The 18,612-nt window shown below is 40.9% G+C and overlaps 1 protein-coding gene across 6 annotated transcripts in view; it reads left to right on the top strand.

The window, feature by feature from the left end:
• Positions 1 to 1,408: 1,408 nt before the first annotated feature.
• Positions 1,409 to 18,612, top strand: part of ZNF462 (zinc finger protein 462) — a 90,512-nt gene continuing 73,308 nt past the window's right edge. For 2 of the 6 annotated variants that reach the window (XM_048930770.1, XM_048930765.1), the window contains exon 1: positions 1,409 to 2,528. The gene's annotated coding sequence lies outside the window, so the exon portion shown is untranslated. Of the gene's footprint in view, positions 2,529 to 2,878; positions 3,928 to 18,612 lie in introns of those variants that run through there. The other 4 variants (XM_048930771.1, XM_048930769.1, XM_048930768.1 and 1 more) reach the window with 3 other exon arrangements.

Raw genomic sequence — 18,612 nt, 5'->3', positions numbered from 1 at the left:
GGGTGGCTGGTCAGAAGTCAGGTGTTTTGGGGTTTGTGGTTGTGGGGTTGTTCTATTTCCTTTTTTTCTTTTTTTTTTCTTTCTTTTTTTTTTCTTTTTTTTTTTTTCTTTTTCTTTTTAATTTAAAACGTAATGCTGAGAGACAAAGGTAAATTATCTGCCTCGGCGTTGATGGTACGTCAAAGATTGCAAAGCCCAGGCGCTTTCTTCCTGCGAAGACGATGATTTATAGAAAATTGCAGGCAGAACACATGCACATTCTGGCAGCCGTAAAGACAGTCCCTCCCTTTTCCTTAATGTTCTTTTATCAGCTTCTTAGGAGGTGTCCGCTTCATTTGTCTGCATGAAATCAGTAGTCTTACTAGGAATCTCCAGTTCTGATGGTTTTTTTTTCCCCTTTTCCTTAAGAAGGATTCTCTAAATCCAACAGTGCTCCTTCTGCCCAGATATTATCCTTCCTCCAATTTCTCACAGCACTTGTTTGGGGCGAGGGGGGAGCGGGGGGAGCGGAAAGAGGAGAGGAGGAGGGAGAAGATCTTTCTCGTGTTTAGTGATTAACTTGCACGGCTCAAAGAAAGAGAAGGTTTAATGGGAGAGATCCTGCTTGTGTGCTTTGTGCTCACGGCGGTCTTGTGGATGGAAAGAACGGAGAGAGCATGAGTTTAATGTTTGACTAGTACCTGGGCGACCGATTTTTGTTATTTTATTTTATTGCTATCGTTAGCTTTTCTGCATTTGGTCTTCAGCTGAGCTGGGAGAGTTCAGACAATGAAGTTCTAACATGCCTGACCTCTCCCAGAGCCAGTAAAATCTGGACTCCTTTAAGAAGATCATCTCGGCTTCACCACTCTCATAAAACTTCCTCGGAGCAGGGGAGGGATCTCCCCCTCCATCTGAACCGGAGCTCTGTGGTTCTAGTCTCTCTTCCACCCATGCAAATTGCAGTGCTTGAGGGCTCGAGAAATCCCAGTGATGTTCCAATACCAGCCATGCCCTTGCGCTCAAATTGATTTTGCCTCACTCCCGTGCATTGATTTTCTGAGTCTGCACATAACTCCTAATCCCCCCCACCCCTCTACCCCCCTCCATGGTAGGCATAACCCTAGAAAGAATCTGACCTGGTGTGGTGGAGCTTGGAGGGCTGGGGGGGGGGGGGGGGGGGGGGAGGGGGGGTCGCGCAAAAGAAGGAGTTAAGCACAATGCTTAATAGAACCAGGCTAAATATAAATGCAGACTACAGCAGCTTTGTCTTTGCTGGCTTGCCTTCATCACCAAGATACCTTCCTTTGTGAGCCTTGATCGTTTCTTTCCTCTGCTTTAAATAATCTGTCACAAAAGAGCAGACGACTAGGTGTTGGAAGGCACAAAACTTATTTTAAGTGGGATTATTTATTTTATTTTGCACGTCTCACCAATGTAGGAAGTGATTTGGTGCTCGGTAGTACAAGCTCTCTTTTCTCCTAGATGCTTGTGAGAAATAAAAAACCTGGAGATGACTGTCTTTATTTCCGGGAGTAGACTTCAAAATACGTGCCAGAAATGGACAATTCGAGTCTCCTTTCTCCACATCAAATGCGAGCTGGAAGGGGGATTAAAAACCAACCACGTGGTAGATCTGGTTTTATACTTTGCAACCTCCAGCTCCATTTATGTTCTTTACCCTGCTCAGGGAAGATTAGTCTCTAGATGGATGTGTCTGAGGGATCACCTCAGGGGCAGATCTGCATGCAGAAACCGGTTTTTGCCATGGCTGGAAGAAAGCTATGACCCAGCAGAGCGCTCCATCCCAGCGGCTCCCCCAGCATCGCAGGAGCTGCTGAGCGCTCCTGGGCAGGAAGCTTTGTGAAGGCAACAGCTTGGAAGGGGAAGCTCTTCAGATCTTTCCCCCTCCTTCTCCTCCTCCCTGGCCCGTGAGTGATTCAGTGTCCCAAACCTTAACTTTTTGTTACCACCTTCCTCCTCTTAATCTCCTTCATCTTCAACACCGCCTCCTCTATCACTACCATCTTCTCCTCCATCTGTCTGCCTCCTGGATCTCTCTTGTTTGCTCGCTCTCCCCCCTCCTCTTCCACCTCCCTCCTTCTCTTTCTTCTTGCCTTTTCCTCCTCTCTTCTCGTTTCTTTCTCCTTTTCCTCCTCTTCCCCTACACGTTGTTGTTGTTGTTAGAAAGGATTCTTGCACCCCCTGGTGCTCTTGCGTTTTGTGTGGTAGGAGAGGAGATTGTCTTCTTTCTCTCTCTCCCTCTGGTTGCTCATTATTCAGAGAGAGACACAGAGGGTGAGTGAGAGAGAGAGAGAGAGACGGATATCTCAGGTCATCTGCAGCTGCAGCAAACCAGTGAAGGAGAGAGAGAGAGGGAGAGAGAGGGGGGGAAAGCAGGGAAAGATGGCGATCCTCCATTGCTGAGACCTGGCAAGGAGCACATGAGACTCACAAAACAACTTCCACAACAATAACAAGAAGAAGAGCTAGGCAGAGAGGAAGAGGAGAGGAGACAGCAGCAAGAGCAGCAGTGCCGGGACGCTCCTGTAAGTTCTCGCAATTAAAACCCATCTCCGGTTTGGCATTGGAGAGATCATCTCTCATGTGTGTATCTATATACCTCTTTTTGTTTGGTCTTCTCTCTCTTTCTTTCTCTCCACCACCTTCCTCTGAAACCCATTCATTCGGCCAACGGAGGAAGGAGGAGGAAAGAAAGGAAGAAAAAAAAAGAGGAGAGGGAGCGAGAGAGCGGGGTGTTTTGTTTGAGAGAAGTCTCTTGCATGGAGGAGGAGAAGAGGAGGAGGTGCTGGTGGTGGTGGTGGTGGTGGTGGTGGGAGGAGGAGGAAGGCGGTTAATTAATTTTTTGTTGTTGCATTAAAGGGGGGGTATGGGGAGATAAGTGAGATATCAACCGAGCTTTCGGGGCGGGGGGTGCCCGTGTGGCTATGTGTGTGTGTGCGAGGTCTGGATGGTGCTGTGCGTGTGGACTTGGATCAGAGACGGGAGAGACACGGAGGAGAGAAAAGCTCCGTGCTGGCACGACCCAGGCAATCGGGTGACCTCTTTCTTCCTTTCTTTCTTTCTCTCCCTCTCTCCCCCTCTCCCTCTCCCCGTCCCCTCGCTGCCCCCGTCTCGCCGCTGGTCCCTCACCGGCGGTGCTGCCCCCGTCGCCGCGCTCCTGGAGTTGGGATGCGGGGGTCCCCGGCGGCGCGGGGCTGGGGGGCTGCTGTGCCCGCAGGAGGCTGCTCGCAGGAGGACAGCGTTCGGCTGGAGAGCAGGAGCCATTACACACGCTTCTGCTCTCCTTTGAGAGAAAGAGAGCGAGAAGGGAAGAAAGGAATGGGAAGGAGCCCACTTCTTCTCGCTCACTTCTCCGACGTCCCTACCTTTTAACCAGGCAAGGGAGAAGGAGCTTTCTCCCCTGTCCCTTTCTCCACCACCCGGAGCAGCTTTCTCCCTATCTCTCCCCCTCTTTCCCTTTCTTTATCTCCCTGTCCTCCATTTGCAAGCTGTCTGCTTTGGTTCCAGTCCAGGCTCCACAACACAAAGCTTCTCCTCGCTCTCGCTCACATGCACACACACAGTCCACAGGGCTCTTTATGTCTTCTGGAGTAACCTTCTTCTTATCCCCCCCCCCTCTCCCCAACCCCCCTCCCGTCCTCCTGGCTTTGTGGTTTCTATTCTCCACACAGAGAGATCCTCCTGGAGCTTCATGTGGTTGTGATCTGATAGGATTCCTCCCCCCCTCACATCCCTCTTTTGGGGGAGAAACGGGAAAAGTTTCATTCGTTTTTCTGGTGTTTGGAAGGAGAAAGACCTTCAAGTTTGAGAGCTTTCTGCAGCTGCTTTTGTGTGTGTGTCTGTGGGGGTCTGTTTGTCTCATGAAGCTGCTTGCATGTCTAAGAGGAAGTGACTAGTTTGGCAGAGAGCTGTGATCTGAGTCAGGTAAGCCATGTCATGTTCTCTAGCTCCACCAGAAAATGGAGGAGAGAGAGAGTAGACAAAGCTGAGATGGGAACTGCTCCTAACATCGTGGATGCCTCTCCATGTTTTGAAGCTTTGCTGGCAGAAGCTGGCTTAATCATGATTTTTTCCCCTAGGGTTTCTTCAGTTTTTTCAATGTACAACATTGTGATGGGTCTTCTCTCTGACTTCATGCTATCAGGAAATGAGGATTGGAGGAAATTGTTCAGATTCTCCTTCACACAGAGAAGCACATCCTTAGGCTTTTTTGCTCTTATGCTTTCATGTGGAGGTCACCTTTCTAGACATTTTTCTTTGGTTAAAGACCACAGAATTTAGGAGGTTGATCGGTTGACCAAAGAAATCGTGTATATGTGCATATATTTATAGATTTCTGAAAGCATTTGGAGGTAAGTGCACACAGCTTGAGGCTGCTCAGGTTCTTCCAGAGAATGTCATGAAATGTCATTTTTTTTTTCTAGGTGATGCTGTTGATGCCTGATTTATGGGATTTTTAACTTCTGATTTTCAAGAGAATTCCTTCTTTTGGGTGTATTTTAAGTTAAGATGGAATATTTCTCCCCACTCACTAGGTTGCATTAAAATGATATTGGCAAGATTTTAGTAGGTTCCTCAGAGCATCATAAAATACATAATTTCTCTTGGAAAATATGAAACAGTTTTCACAGCTGTCTTTTTTGGTGTCTTAAAATCTTTTTTTTTTTTTTTTTTTTTTTTTTTTTTTTTTTTTTTTTTTTTTTTTTTTTTTCCCTGAAAAGTTATGGCAGCATTTTTGTTACGGTTTTAATGTAATTATGGAAACCTAAGATCTTTAAAGAGTGATAGCAATTGAAAATGAATTTGTCTGATTTTCTTAAGCCACCTATTTAACTGAAATCATTTTGGGTAGTCTCAGACCAGGCCTCGCTCTTTTTCCACCAGCCTCGATTTGCACAACAGTTGCATAGTAGATGCAGCTGCACATAAAATTCAAGCTACAATACTGAAATGCATGAAGGGGATACCAGGATGAAGCATGCCCAGTTTGAAGGCACAGCTCCATAGAAAGGTAACATTCATATATAGAGTGTCCTGATGCATTTATGAAGGAATGTGCAACATATAGGAGGTACAAGTGACAGAACAGGAAATTGGTGAATCTGAATCAAAGCACACCCCAACATGGGCACCAAGAACAGAAAGATTTGATAATTGTTATGACTAGAGTTGGAGTTGGGATGCGCCTCCCACAAGGTTAAAATCAATAATTTTTTATTATTCCTCCCCCCCCCCATGGAATAAATGCCTCAGTACATAACTTAATACATCTGGAAAGTATACTGCCTCATCAGCTGTGCGTTATGTTACTTCTGGTAGCTTATAGGTCACCCAACGTACTGAGACATCTTCCTGAAACACTTTCAGAAGTGGCCTGTGAAACACATTCCAGGTCTGCTTCACCTTATACTTCAACAAAGTAAGGAGTTGGGTCAACTACTTAATTTTCTTTTTCTCCTTGAGGTGATGTCCATTGATGCATTTCACAGTTTCTGCGCAGGTCTAATTCAGCAGCAACAGAAGGTAATGAGAAAGTCCTCACTGACCTCTGGTGGTCTGGTCAGATCCTAAGTATCCACCTCCTCTACTAGAGATACAGTCTCCTTATTGTGCTACATAGTTCAAAACGAATTCCCTGTAATTTGAGAGGTCCTCTCATTGTCTGCCTGCAGACACGTTGCTCTTGAATGTGGCGATACAAGAGCAAGCTCGAGTAAGTTAAATTGGGCATCTTCATGGGAAGGCGTCTGGGCTCTCTCCTGCAGTGCAGGCACCCTGCAGGTAGGGAAACGTCACTGCAGCAGTTTATGTTGGAGTGCGGCATTACTCCTGCGGGAGTTTTCTTTAGAATGAGTCTGAATTGTTGTTAGAGTATAATATCTTAATGATGGTCCTTGCTGCAGTCTTCCCAGAGTGAAATCCACCTTGCTTTTAGCTGAGTGACTTCTATTTTTCAAACCCAAATAAATATATAAGTAAGAATTAGCTCTAGAAAAATAATTTCAATTCATGAACTAGTGATGACTAGCATGTATCATGTCATAAGGCACAAATTTTCTTCACTCAGTTAGTGGTGTTCAGTTGCTTTTGATTTATGAGAAACGAGCACCAAGTGCTTGTCTATGGTGCAGGCTCTAACAGAAACTGCATTCTTAGGTTGTTCTTAAGTATGTAGACTTGCTTTTCTTAATTGCTTTTCTTAACCCCATTAGACATAACCTATGGACTACTGCTTTAAAAATATTTAAACAATGAATCAATTTCCTTTTACATTTTTATTAGGTTGATAATGAACTACATTCAGGAGAAACTTAAAATATCGTGTTTCTTTCTTTCTTTCTTTCTTTCTTTCTTTCTTTCTTTCTTTCTTTCTTTCTTTCTTTCTTTCTCTTTCTTTCTTTCTTTCTTTCTTTCTTTCTTTCTTTCTTTCTTTCTTTCTTTCTTTCTTTCTTTCTTTCTTTCTTTCTTTCTTTCTTTCTTTCTTTCTTTCTTTCTTTCTTTCTTTCTTTCTTTCTTTCTTTCTTTCTTTCTTTCGAAATTTTAATTCCAGAAAGTATTCCAAACATTAATGTGTTAAAACACACTTTTGGTTTCCTTGTATATGCTCAGGCAGTGAAGATATGAATACATAGCTGGACAGTGGAAATGGAAAGTAGAGCAACAGCAAGCATAAGCGAGGGGGAAAAAAAGATGGCCAATTCAATCCAGCAAATTTATAACCATTTTTGGAGTGCTGTGATTGACTTTTATGAAGATGTGAATAATTGAAAAGATAGTTGATAAGTATTGAAGGAGAACTATGTTCAACATAGATGTCTGGACATCTGGCAGATGTTACTCTGGGCCCCAAGGAATGGACAAGTTTAATTTTAGTCCTAGAAAGGAAATGGGAAGAACCAAAGCCTTATAATAGTACGAGTTACAGTGTAAGGAAGGTTGCTTCAAAAAAAAGCTCAAAGACGTCTCTTGAAATTTGGAGCTCCCAGAAACAAATGTGAATGATTTTGTTCTGTGAATTTTCTGATAATTCCAAACAACATGTGGAGGGACAGTATAAACTGAGATTGCTCCAGTTTGCTCTAACACTTTCTCTGTGTGTTGTTGTGGATAATTACTTAAATTGAGCAGAAGAACATTGCTTTGTAGTAGGAAATTGCAGAAAAGGAACTTCTATCCATGAAATTAGTGAAAAGATATATAGTATTCATTAATTAACATCGCCCTGTTATGAAGCTATCACTAACCAAACATAGTGACAAAAGTCATAGAAGGATAATTATCCAAAAACACCCAGTGAGATGCTGAACTGAGTGACTGGAAGAAGCATGCTGGTAGAGAAAAGAGATGCTCTTCTGACAGACCAGGAAAGATGGTCCATGGAGACCCATCTTTGACTCTTTTCAGGTATTATACTTCTCTATATTTTGCTGAGTTTTCTGTGCATTGTAGTAGAAAACCATATATATGTATGTGTGTGTGTATACATATATATATACACGTACATATTTGTGGATATTTCTCTATTTTGAATTGAAGTGATGTTTCTTGTGAACTTGTTTCAGTTGAAAAAGGTCATCTTCTACTATGATATCCTTAAAGGATATGATCAAGCATGAATTTCTAATTGGCAAAATGTCTTAACTTCATCAACATAAATGCTTGCTGTCTTTTCAAACAGTTGTTCACTTCTAGAGTAGTAACTAATCGAGCAGTCCATCTGAAAGAGTTTGTTTAAAGGAAATCCTTCAGGTAGGAGTAAAATATAACATGAACCAATAGGATGTAATCAGCAGTCACTGAAATAGGAATTGAGGAGGACTGCCAATCTTACTCTACAAGGAGTGTGAAAATTTGAGGGGAGAGAGGAGAGGACAGTAAGAATTAACGTGGCTTAAATATCTGCTAAACTGTGGATACTTAAGTTCCTCAGAGAGAGCAACTCAAAATTTTTAGTGAAAGAAGTGCTGGAGAAGTTGGTGTTGGTGCAAGTCTTCAGCTGCTGGCAGAGACACAGTTAACATTGTAAACGGTTGAACTTCAGCATGGCACTTCTCCAAATGAGTTGACTGTTGAAAATAAAATGTTCCAGAAGAACTGGGAGAACAGGAAAGAAGTTAAAATAGCATGGCTTGTATGCCAGTGCTGAAAGAAGAAAAGAGGGGAGGAAGGGAGATAGCTCAACTTATGATAATTATCTTGTTGGCTGTAGTGAAAAGGCTGTAGCATAAGATTCCAAATGAGGGGACCAGATTTAATACAATCTGAATTATTGTGCTGAGTTTTGGAAATATTCTTCTACTTTCAAATTGTGTTTGGGAAGTTGAAAATATGGGTAAATAAAAAGTCACATGAGATTGTTTTGAGTTCTGTTCCATTTTTGTTGTTTTTTTTTTGTTGTTGTTGTTTTGTTTTGTTGTTGTTGTTTTTGGTTTTTTGCTTTTTGTTTTTTTTCTTCCCCGCTTTGGGAAGAATACAAAGATGTAAAGTATGCCACTTATCTCTTGAGCTTCATGAAGCTGTGCCATATGTTGCAGTCCAAACGCAACCCCGGATGGGTTTGAAAGAGGGGTTTTGTGATGGGGTAAGAGGAATCTTTATTTCTGGTTTGTCTTATAGTTGAAATACGTGGGCTTATGTACAACATCTACTCTTTGTCCTGAGTTCTCTTCTGCTTTTCAACAGTTGCATGGAGTTGTACAGTTGCTTTGTTCAGCTTGAGTCAGTCTCTGTTACTGCTCTCATCTTAAAATATCCTTGGTTAATCACTGCTTGAAGGAGCTTCCCTTCACCATTGGTTATGCTTGCTTTGTAGTATTTTCTGAGACATACTCGTTATTAGAACATCAGTCCTAGACTGAACAGTGATGCTGTGCCTTTTATTTCTCCTTCATCTTCACTTCTTTGTTTCTGGCTTAGCCTTTTTGATGCCGTTATGGACCTTCATAGCTGCTGTCTATAGTGTTTTTTTGGCTGTGGCTTGAAACAGTTTACTGGGTAGAAGATGGTAAAGATCCCTCAAGAAAAACAATGCTTGTTTGATAATTTAAAGAAGATGGAAATGAGACATCTCAGGATGTGCTGTCATTGTTCTTGAGTGGAGTCAAATACAGTCTCTTTAAGAATACATGTTTAATAATGTCAGCATAGAGCTGTAGGCACAGCGTCAATGTCATGAGTGATTAGGAAGGACTTACTGAGAGCTTATCAGGGCAGCAATCATTGCAAGGCCACTGTGTTGAGGACAAATAATTCTGAGAAAGCCCTGGATTCACTGGACTACTGTTAGTTTTCAGTGGTTAAATTCAAGGATGTAGTTGAAGTGAGTAGCTTGTTTTTTCATGGTGGAAGATAAAACAGTCTAATTGGGAATGTGCAGGAAATTGAGGAGTTATTTTACATCTAGCTTCTTCTCTCCCTAGGATGCCTATGTTTTATGCCTGTGTTTTGCCTTCTTCCAATGCCAGGGAAATGTAATTAACAACTTGCTGTTCAGTTAAATAATGGGTAGTCAGCAGAACTGGACAGTGTATTTGTGGCACCCTCTTTTTTTTTTTTTTACAGGTACAGCCTCTATGCTGACCTGAAGATTAAGAAGTAGGATGTTCAGCACTGGCATTGTTGCTATTAAAAAGATCTGGGAAGGGGCCTGAGAACCCCAGCTGCTGCTGTGGTAGAGGAAGTTAGGCCTTCAAAGGATACAAGGATTAGAGTGTCAGGAAAAGTAAGTGGTAGCATCAGCACAAGTAGAAAATAGGCATAGCTATTCAGCAAACAGAAAAGTAGGCTAAGGCATGCCATAATTATGTGTAGTGGAAATTTGCTGCTAATAGAGAAATTGCGTGGGGTAGAGACGCAGGAGAATGATTTTTCAAGACAAAACAAAGCAGACATTGCAGAGAATGATATAGGAAGACTGAGGATTCAGTGTGCTCGTGATAATGTGAAAGAGAAGACTTTGTTTTGAAAGATGCTAAAAATGGAATCTTCTGATGTACATGTGGTCACTGTTTCCGTGGCCTTATAGGACAATAGGGGCTTCTTTGCACTGCCTGAGTGAGCAAACTCTTCCTTCTCACTTTCAGCTCTTAAGGTTCAAACAGTGCTGCTTCAGGGTGGTACCATTAGTTATGGAAAGAAGGCATCACAGGATATTCCTTTTGGGAAGAAGATGGGTCATACTGGATTGGTTTGTTGTCATGCAAATATTTCAAAATAAGATAGCTACTTATCACAAGAATCAGGCAAACACATACCTCCCACACATTGTCCCTAGATCTCTCATTGCTGGCAAGGAAGAGAGAATACTGGGCAAATGTGACACTCAGAACCTGTGCTCCAACAGCCCATATTTGGAGTTTTCTCCTGCCTTACAAATAAACAGAGTAGATAAAGACTACATGTGCAGGAAAATTAGGATTCAACATGAGTTTGATATGCAGGGCAGTGCATTTACCTTCTTAACAAACTTGACAGTTGGTTGACTTGCTGAAGACTTCAGTGTCTCTCTGGAAAAGTGATCATTACTAAAATATTCCCTGTAGTCCAAAAGCCAGAATTCAGATATCTTATGATCCTAAAAGGTTTTTTTTTTTTTTTTTTTTTTGCTCTCTATTTTCCTTTTCTTGATATTAAAGTGACAGTTCAGATAAGTCCACAATTCCTAGCTCAGGTTGGGAGCAGGATTGGTGGAGGCATCTTGCTTGTATCATTGGTAGTTACCCAACAACCCCCTTTTCCTCCCCCTTTTCCTCCCCCCTTTTCCTCCCCCTTTTCCTCCCCCTTTCGTCCCCTCTTGGATTTAGCAGGGATATTTGAAATTAAGACCTTGGTAATGGATTCTGGTGATATGTTGAAACAAAACCATGTGTAGATAAGAAAATTCTCCTTTTGGGAGCGGTTCTGGTGTGAGACTGGAGCAGATCTGCAAACACATGGAGAAGGCAACTGGAGATACCTTCCATTTTGCTATTGTGTCACTGCTCTCATTCTGACCGATCATTTTTTCTTAGGTATGTTGCTGCTTATGGTGAGTATGGAAGAAGGGATTAATTATATATATAATTACATATATAATATTTATATATTATTATATAGTATCTACTTAGTTAAGTTGCTAATGCACTAAAGTCTGAGAAGGAAATGGACATAAGAAGTCATCACAGTTTCTTCTGTGTTGTGTGACAAACAGTGTTGTCAGAAACATAAATAAATGTAAACATGAACAAATTGGAAATGATTTATCTTTTTATTTGATTGGAAGCTCTGATCATACATTTCAGTTTTTCCCTTTCTTGTATGCATCTGGGTAGCTTTGGCTGCAGGAAACAGGACTTTGCAGCACTGGTAGGCCCTGAAGCTGTGCTTCTATCATGCCCAGCTAAGTAACTTGACAAGTGTAAAAATGTTAACAAATGGCTGATGGAAAACTGGAGCTGCCAGACAGCTCTCAGCCCTGTTAATTAGCTTCCTGACTGCTGAATTGTCTCTGCCCTCTCATATGGCCATAGCTTACAGCCTTACAAGAAAGGGTTTGGGGTCCTGGCCAGGAGCACATCCTTAAAGCTGAATTCATGTAACTTGAAGTCAGTCCAGACTGGTACTTTTTGGTCTAAATGACCTTTTATCTTCAATGGGGGAGGGAAGTAGGGAGAAAGCGTATCAGCTTTCAACTATGTCAGGTCGTATAGAGGTCAAGTTCTCTTGTCTGTGATCGAGCATATGGTGTAAAACTGCCCTGTGCACAAGAGCACCAAGACTTGGGGAGAGGAGGAACTTATCAGGCCTTCAGCAGTAAATACGACTGAAGGCCACTGTGTGAATCAGCATATATGATGGCTCTCTACTTTAGGATTGCAGGATTCACATTTGAAACTTTGGTGGTGCTGGCCAATGGTGCATTTCCACCGTTAGGCTGAGGAGAAGCAATTGTTTCTCAAGAGCATGCAGGTTTCTCCTGCCAGGTTATCCACACCCGTATAAGACTGTATGAAATCCTTGGCTCCAAGGGCATAACTGTGTTACTCACTGGAGCTGCTGAAAAAGTGAGTCAATGTATTTGGGTCTCCCAGCTGTGTGAACGTATGAGTAAACCTGAGTTATATTTAAATGATCAGATTACAAAGATGATAACATACTACAATGAATTTTCCATTCCACATCCACTCTGCAAATACACTGCTCTCTTTTTGTGGTGGAGGAGGATAGAATACAAGAACTTCTGCGTGTTACGCTCGTGAAGAGCCACATTTAAAAAATGCTGAAGTCACACTCAGAAAATGTCTTTGAGATCAAAAGCCTTGAGTCAGAAGTTGGTTGGCAGGGTGACAGGCAGGTTGACCAAAGGTTGAATGTGGTGTTCTCTTGCAAAACGAGCATGAAACGCTTGTTGCCCCCCATGGTTCTTCAGTGCTTCCACAGGTTCACCCATGTTACTTCAGCGGTGCACAGGAACATAATTTGCTTACTGGTGTTATGTCCATATCTCTGAAGATACTTATTTTAAGAATTTATGTCTACATACGTTTGTTAATACTGTACTGTAATATCAGATGGGCTGCTGAGACCTCAAGGGGGTGAGCAATCTATTTTTAGTGTGTTTGAAGGGTAGATGATGTTTCAGGTTGTGGAATGACTTTCTGGGGGGCCTGTTACCATACACTGAAGTTTTGTATGTCATGGCAGTGGAGAGCAGTCATATGACGATGAGGTAGTAACTTAAATGGGATATTAAAGAAATCCTCTCTTTGGGGAAATTTTAAAGATAGATGGAGCTAAAATGCTGCATATACACTTGTTTCCTTGATATACTGAAGACATCTAATCCTCTTTACAGGTGAAATGAGCAGCCTGCTTACGAGCTGAAGGCAGTGCTTGCTGATCTGTTGACATCCAGATTGGAGAGTTATTCATGTCTAAATAAGAATTTCAGTATTAAATGACCAAAATACTGTTTAGTTGCCCAAGTGGTATGAAAGAAGACGGTTTGTCATCTCCTTCCTTCCACATCAGAAGTTAGTGAAATGTAGGAAGTTTGATAGTAGTAGTGCTGCCCTATTTAAATGTATTTGAGATCCCAGCCCTACAGAGACTGGAGCTTTGGGTTGAGAAGACTGCCTCTTGCTCACAGCAACCTGAGCAATGACTCCAGCCTTGCTTTGGAAGAACTGCACTGTAGTGGTAGCCCTGGAGAACCATTTGTAATGATTTATTATGGTTAGATTTTATGTGAATTGGCTTCCTATTTTCTTTGGAAGGCAGTAAAACTGCAGCTTCTACAAGATTCTTCTTACATTCCTGGAATTTTGTTTTGTGTGCAAGCATGTGCATTTTATTTATTTATTTAATAACACCTATCATTATTAGGAATGTTAACAAAAGCTTTATTAATAGGTCAGACTTCATCTAGCATTGCATTCTCTTGTTAATGCACTAAATTTGGCAGATAAGAGAAGATGGGGGCTAAAGCCCTTTTCCTGAAATAGCCTATTCATTAGAATAGTGCCTGTGATCTGATTTTGAATTTCACTGCGGTTACTCCTATGAATAAACATCTGAAGATTGAATCTTCAGCAACATAGACTAATTCTTTAGGAGTTCTGAGGAAAGCACTTGGAAATCGCATCTTGCACAGGAGATGCCCTCAGCTTTCAACAACTACCACCTACTTAGACAAGATGTTCATTTACTGTTGTTCGCGATGGCATGGTTGTAGCTGATTTGCAAGCACTAATGGGAGCTAATTCAGTAGGTAATTATTTAACTTTCATTTATGTGCTCCTTTTCTTTCATTCTCACTTTTTAATATATTGACAAGGAGAAAACTTGCCATAAAAACTTAAGTTTGACTTCAGCTAACGCTGGCATGTCCCTGAAGAATGGTTACATATGAAGTTCAGGGTGCTTTACTGAGAACAGTTGGGTTGCTGTGCTGCCTCTAGATGATTCTCAAGCATTTTGGATCCTCATCACTAACTCCGGTGTTTTTGGAAGCCATGACCTTCCACATATTTTTGCCATTAAGGGAAGTGTTTTAATAAATACTAATATGGTAATTACTTGTTCAAGACAGAGGTGCTTTGGATCAGGGAAAATGTAACCTAGACCCTTTTACTATGATAGGAGTGGGTACATTTGCATATGTGTATATAATGCACGTTGCTATCTACTACGGTACTTTGGTACTTTATCTGGCAGATCATTTAAATATTTACTCCAAAAGGTCTTGTTCTCTGTTGGTTTGAAGCAGTGCTTCCAGTTATTTTTAGGTCATTTTCATCTTAGCAACCCTGCTGGAGATAAACCAGACACAAGTGCAATAAACTGTTCCTGCATTTTGGTAGAAATTAATAAAATAAAGTTTAATGGTTTGGTCCCAAGGGAGGAACAGACCATCTGGTTAGCAGAAGGTTCAGCCAAGTAATACAGTGCTGAGAATGCCACAAACCAATCTAGAATATCTAGTAATGTGTCCAGTTGCTGCATGTATTAAGCATTGAAATGGTGCTTTCAGATCTGCAGAGCCAGCAGTTCTGTTACCACTGCTGTGACGCAGGAGATAATTCTGTTGGGCAAGCATCAGCATGGGGGTGGATCTACAGTACAGGATGTGTAATGTCAACATGAAGCATGGGAGCTGGCAGTAAGAAGGAAAGCAGCCATTTCATGCCAGTGCAGGAAGCCTAAATAGATTTTTTTCCCCGTGCATCTTGTCTCTTTATGCTGTTTTCATACTTGGTGCTAAATGATTATCTTCTACTTTGTCATCTGAAAACTCCAACCCAGTAGGGTTTCATTTCATTCTCTTTTTGAAGCTATTTGTTGTTTGTTTGTTTGTTTTAGACAAGCAAAGTGCTCTCCAAAAGCATGTCTGATGGATTTTAAAAGGGGTTGGGGGGGAGCTGAATGGCTGAGCAGATTTGGAGGAAGAGTTCAGTCGTGTGAAAGTCCCAAGCTTCAGATGAAGTTTCATTGTAGATCCTTTAGGCTCTAGGCAGACAAAGTGTGTTCAAAAGCTGTAAGCATTTCAGAACACTGTACTGCAGCTGAGAAACACACAAAGGTATTAAATACTGCAAGTGACAAAGCATAGTCTTCGAAACTGCAATGACCATGAAATGATTAGAAATCTATTATAATTGTTTCTGCTTTCTTTTTTAGCAGGAATATCTTACTAGAATTTCTTTTTCCCCATTTGGTTAAAACTAGTGATAAATTACTATGACACCATTTTTAAGTGCCGAACAGTTAAATTACTGTCCAGGAAGAGAATTTACACATATGTTTGCCAGGCATTCTATGGACTTTTGAATCTTAAACATCTAGTGATTTGTCTTCGGTCAGCTCAGTCACAGACTGATGGTTTTTCTCCTTGTTTCTTTTTGGTGGTGGTGGTTGTTTTTATTTTTGTGTCCCCCCACCCAAATGTTTGTAGACATCTTCCTGTAAGCTGGCAATATCTAGAAGACCAGAGCTTGTTTCCTGACAGGCATGGGAGAGCTGTACTTTGTAGTCAGAGCTCTCATGATTTCTATTGCGTGTTCAGCAGGGTTTTCAAAGAATAATATTACAGTGTCCCTTGAATGAATCCTTGTCTTAGATGCTGTTCTGTGGTAGCCCTGCAAAGGTATGATTTTCTTCATATGTTCTTAAGAACTGGAGTGGTAGTCTGGGAGTAGTCAGCCCACAGGTATGTTTTCCCAGTTGCAAATTGGTGATGGGAGGAGGGGATGGATATAAAACAAGTCTTGTGTGTGAAGACTGTTCTGTTATACAGTAACTTCACCCTTGAGTGGTATTCCTTGCTCCGTTGGCCCCATTCAGCACATTTTTTGATTGAAGCTATGGAGGTTTAGTGCTTCTCCATAGTGTTCTTGCAAGGAAATGCAACTGAAGAATTATGTGAAAGTTGAACGTCATTTCTTAGGCAGAACTTTTTCTTGATTGCATAGAAAACTCCATGTTGTAGTAGCTCTTTAAGCATCAGAAATATTAAGGATGCAGTTAAAGTAATAAAATTCTTCAAAGACGTAGTTACTCTGTATGTGTAAATTCTCTTACAGGTTTCATTTTATGGAATCTGGAAATTATTTGGCTTCTCCAGCGATGATGAACAATTTCTAGAGCATGTTGGAGAATGCTCATTAGAAGTGTTTTTGCACAGACAAAAGAAAATTCTGCTAAATTTTGTCTACACCTTTTCTCACTACAACTAGAACATCTCTATAGTGTAAAGAAAATACAGTGTCCTTGACTTTTTCATACCCCAAAAGGTGCTACTTGCTGAAGATAGTTTATTATAAATAACTACTAAGATGATAATCTCACCACAGCATGCTTGGCAGTCGTCCACTGAGTTAGCCTGTTTCAGCAAGGAGCTGTCGCCGAAGATACAAAGCAATCTGCAGGGACATATGATCACACACACTGACTGTTTTCTCTGTCATCATGGATGCCTCATCATTTCCTGTGTCTTATAACTAGGAAATGGAATTATTGTCTGATTCTAGCAAGCTCTAGCACCAGAAAGATGGATTTGAGTTCCTCTCTCATAAATATCATGTGACAGAGAAGTTATCAATTTTGGAGACACTGGTAGGATAATATTTGTTGAACTTGGCTGTGGTGCTTTTTTTTTGTTGTTTGTTTGTTTCTGTAGTTTTGTTTTGGTTTGGTTTTTTGGGGTTTTTTTTTTTTTTTTTTTTGGTATCACAAGGATGGACAAAAGCTTCTGGAGAAACTCTAGATTTACGTGTACGTGATGTACGTAAGATGTACATGACACATCTTCCCGTTACAAGAGGTGGAGAAACACTCCTACAACAGCCAATGAAAATGGGTAGAGATGGGGTGGTTTTTTGGGGCTTTGACTAACTGCCTTCAAAATCTGGTGTTTTAATTTTTTTTTTAAACCTCAAGGACTATGGAGAAAGATGTAAGTCAACCATATATATTTATTATTTCTGAGAGTATCAGAAGATTAATATTAATACCTTCAGACAGCAGTCATAAGCTTGATGGTAACTGATTTTGAGTTTAAAGAGTTGATAGTGCGTTGCGGTATGTGGGTGTGGACTTATAGCAAGAGTTGTTCAATGAGTATCACTGACTGTTCTAAGCAAAAATCTTTTCAAGTAGAGTGCTGGCAATTTCTGTGTTTTATTTGGTCTGATCAAATTATTTCTAAACATCTCTTCTGCTTTATCAATATAAAAATAAGAATCAGAACTTCATCTAACCTCCATGTTGAGCTTAGCCTGTTGTTGATACCTCATGCTGTTCAGGGGCATTGCAACTTATATCTCAGACCTATATCTTTTTGATTCTTCAAAGATGTAGAAATTGGTCTTTAAAAAAAACTGGTAAGACTGAGAACAAATGAAGATACAATTATGGTAATTTTTTTCTCCTTGATTTGGCAGATGATGTTAAATACTATGTGTATCTCATCAAGAACAAGGAAAAAACAGAACATGAAGAACTTAGTTAGATGTTGAGTTGCAAGCCTTAGTAATAGTCCTTTTTTGCAAAACTAATATGTGTTTGGATTTAACTCTCATGTGGAAAGTAATTTGCTCTCCTCAGCTGAGAAAACATGGAAGAGATGGACAGATGTTACCATTCTTTATCTTACGATGATATTGTACCCCATAAACCCTACAAAGGCAAATTCCTGCATTCTTACTTGACAATGTGGGAGATGGGTTCTGCTCACTCATAAGACGAAGAAAGCACTGGAACTGATGTCCAGTGATTATGGAGTGTTCTTCATCTCTGAACATCTGACATAGATAGCTGCCTTTATACTTAGAGATGTCTGCTCTGAATAGGCCATGTCTAGGAACTGCCTAACCTGGATGACCTTGTGACTTTAAAGAAAATCCTGTGGAACTGTTAGTTGCAACCTTATTGAAGGACACATTCTGAAGAGCTAGTTCATTAAGCAAGCTTTGAAGGGTGTGCTCTGCAGAGTAGCTTCCTGTTATTTGGATAATGGTTGACCTAGTTCTACTGCCATATGCTTCCTGGAACGCATTCTAATATAAAATATGTGCTAAAGCAAGACTGGGATAATAAAAGGAAAGTCAAAGCCTTTATGAAACAAATAATATAGTGCTGTTGGATTTTGGGTTATTGTACTTACTAAAAATGGCAGTTGCAATGGTACTGATGAATCAGTATTGAATCTGATTGCAAATGCAGTACTGTTAATCAGACCTGTTTAGGTATTTTTTTCAGATTTGTAAAGAAGGCTTATATCAGTAATTCTCTTTGCTTTGTGTGTGAAGCTGAAGTCAGGGAGTGAAGGGAGTGAAGCACTTGGAGTGGTATTATAGTTGTGAGAAAAGATTAGATGAGATTTAGTTAAAGGCAGGAGGACTGCTTCATCCCTCCCCCCTCTTTTAATTGCAAACCATGGAACCATGGAACAACTTTTTTTTTTTTTTTTTTTGCCCTGCTTAAATCCTAGCTAGGACAGAAACAGAGATTCGACCTTTTACCTCACGTATCGTACACCATATAGCATCCATAGTTGCACCTATGCATAAAAACGAGATTTGGAAGTATTAGGCAAAAGTTGAGTCTGCAACCTGACAGACTGACATCCTGAAA

The sequence above is a fragment of the Lagopus muta genome, chromosome Z, assembly GCF_023343835.1.
Source record: "Lagopus muta isolate bLagMut1 chromosome Z, bLagMut1 primary, whole genome shotgun sequence".
NCBI lineage: Eukaryota > Metazoa > Chordata > Aves > Galliformes > Phasianidae > Lagopus > Lagopus muta.
This window is presented reverse-complemented; position numbering and strand designations above follow the sequence as displayed.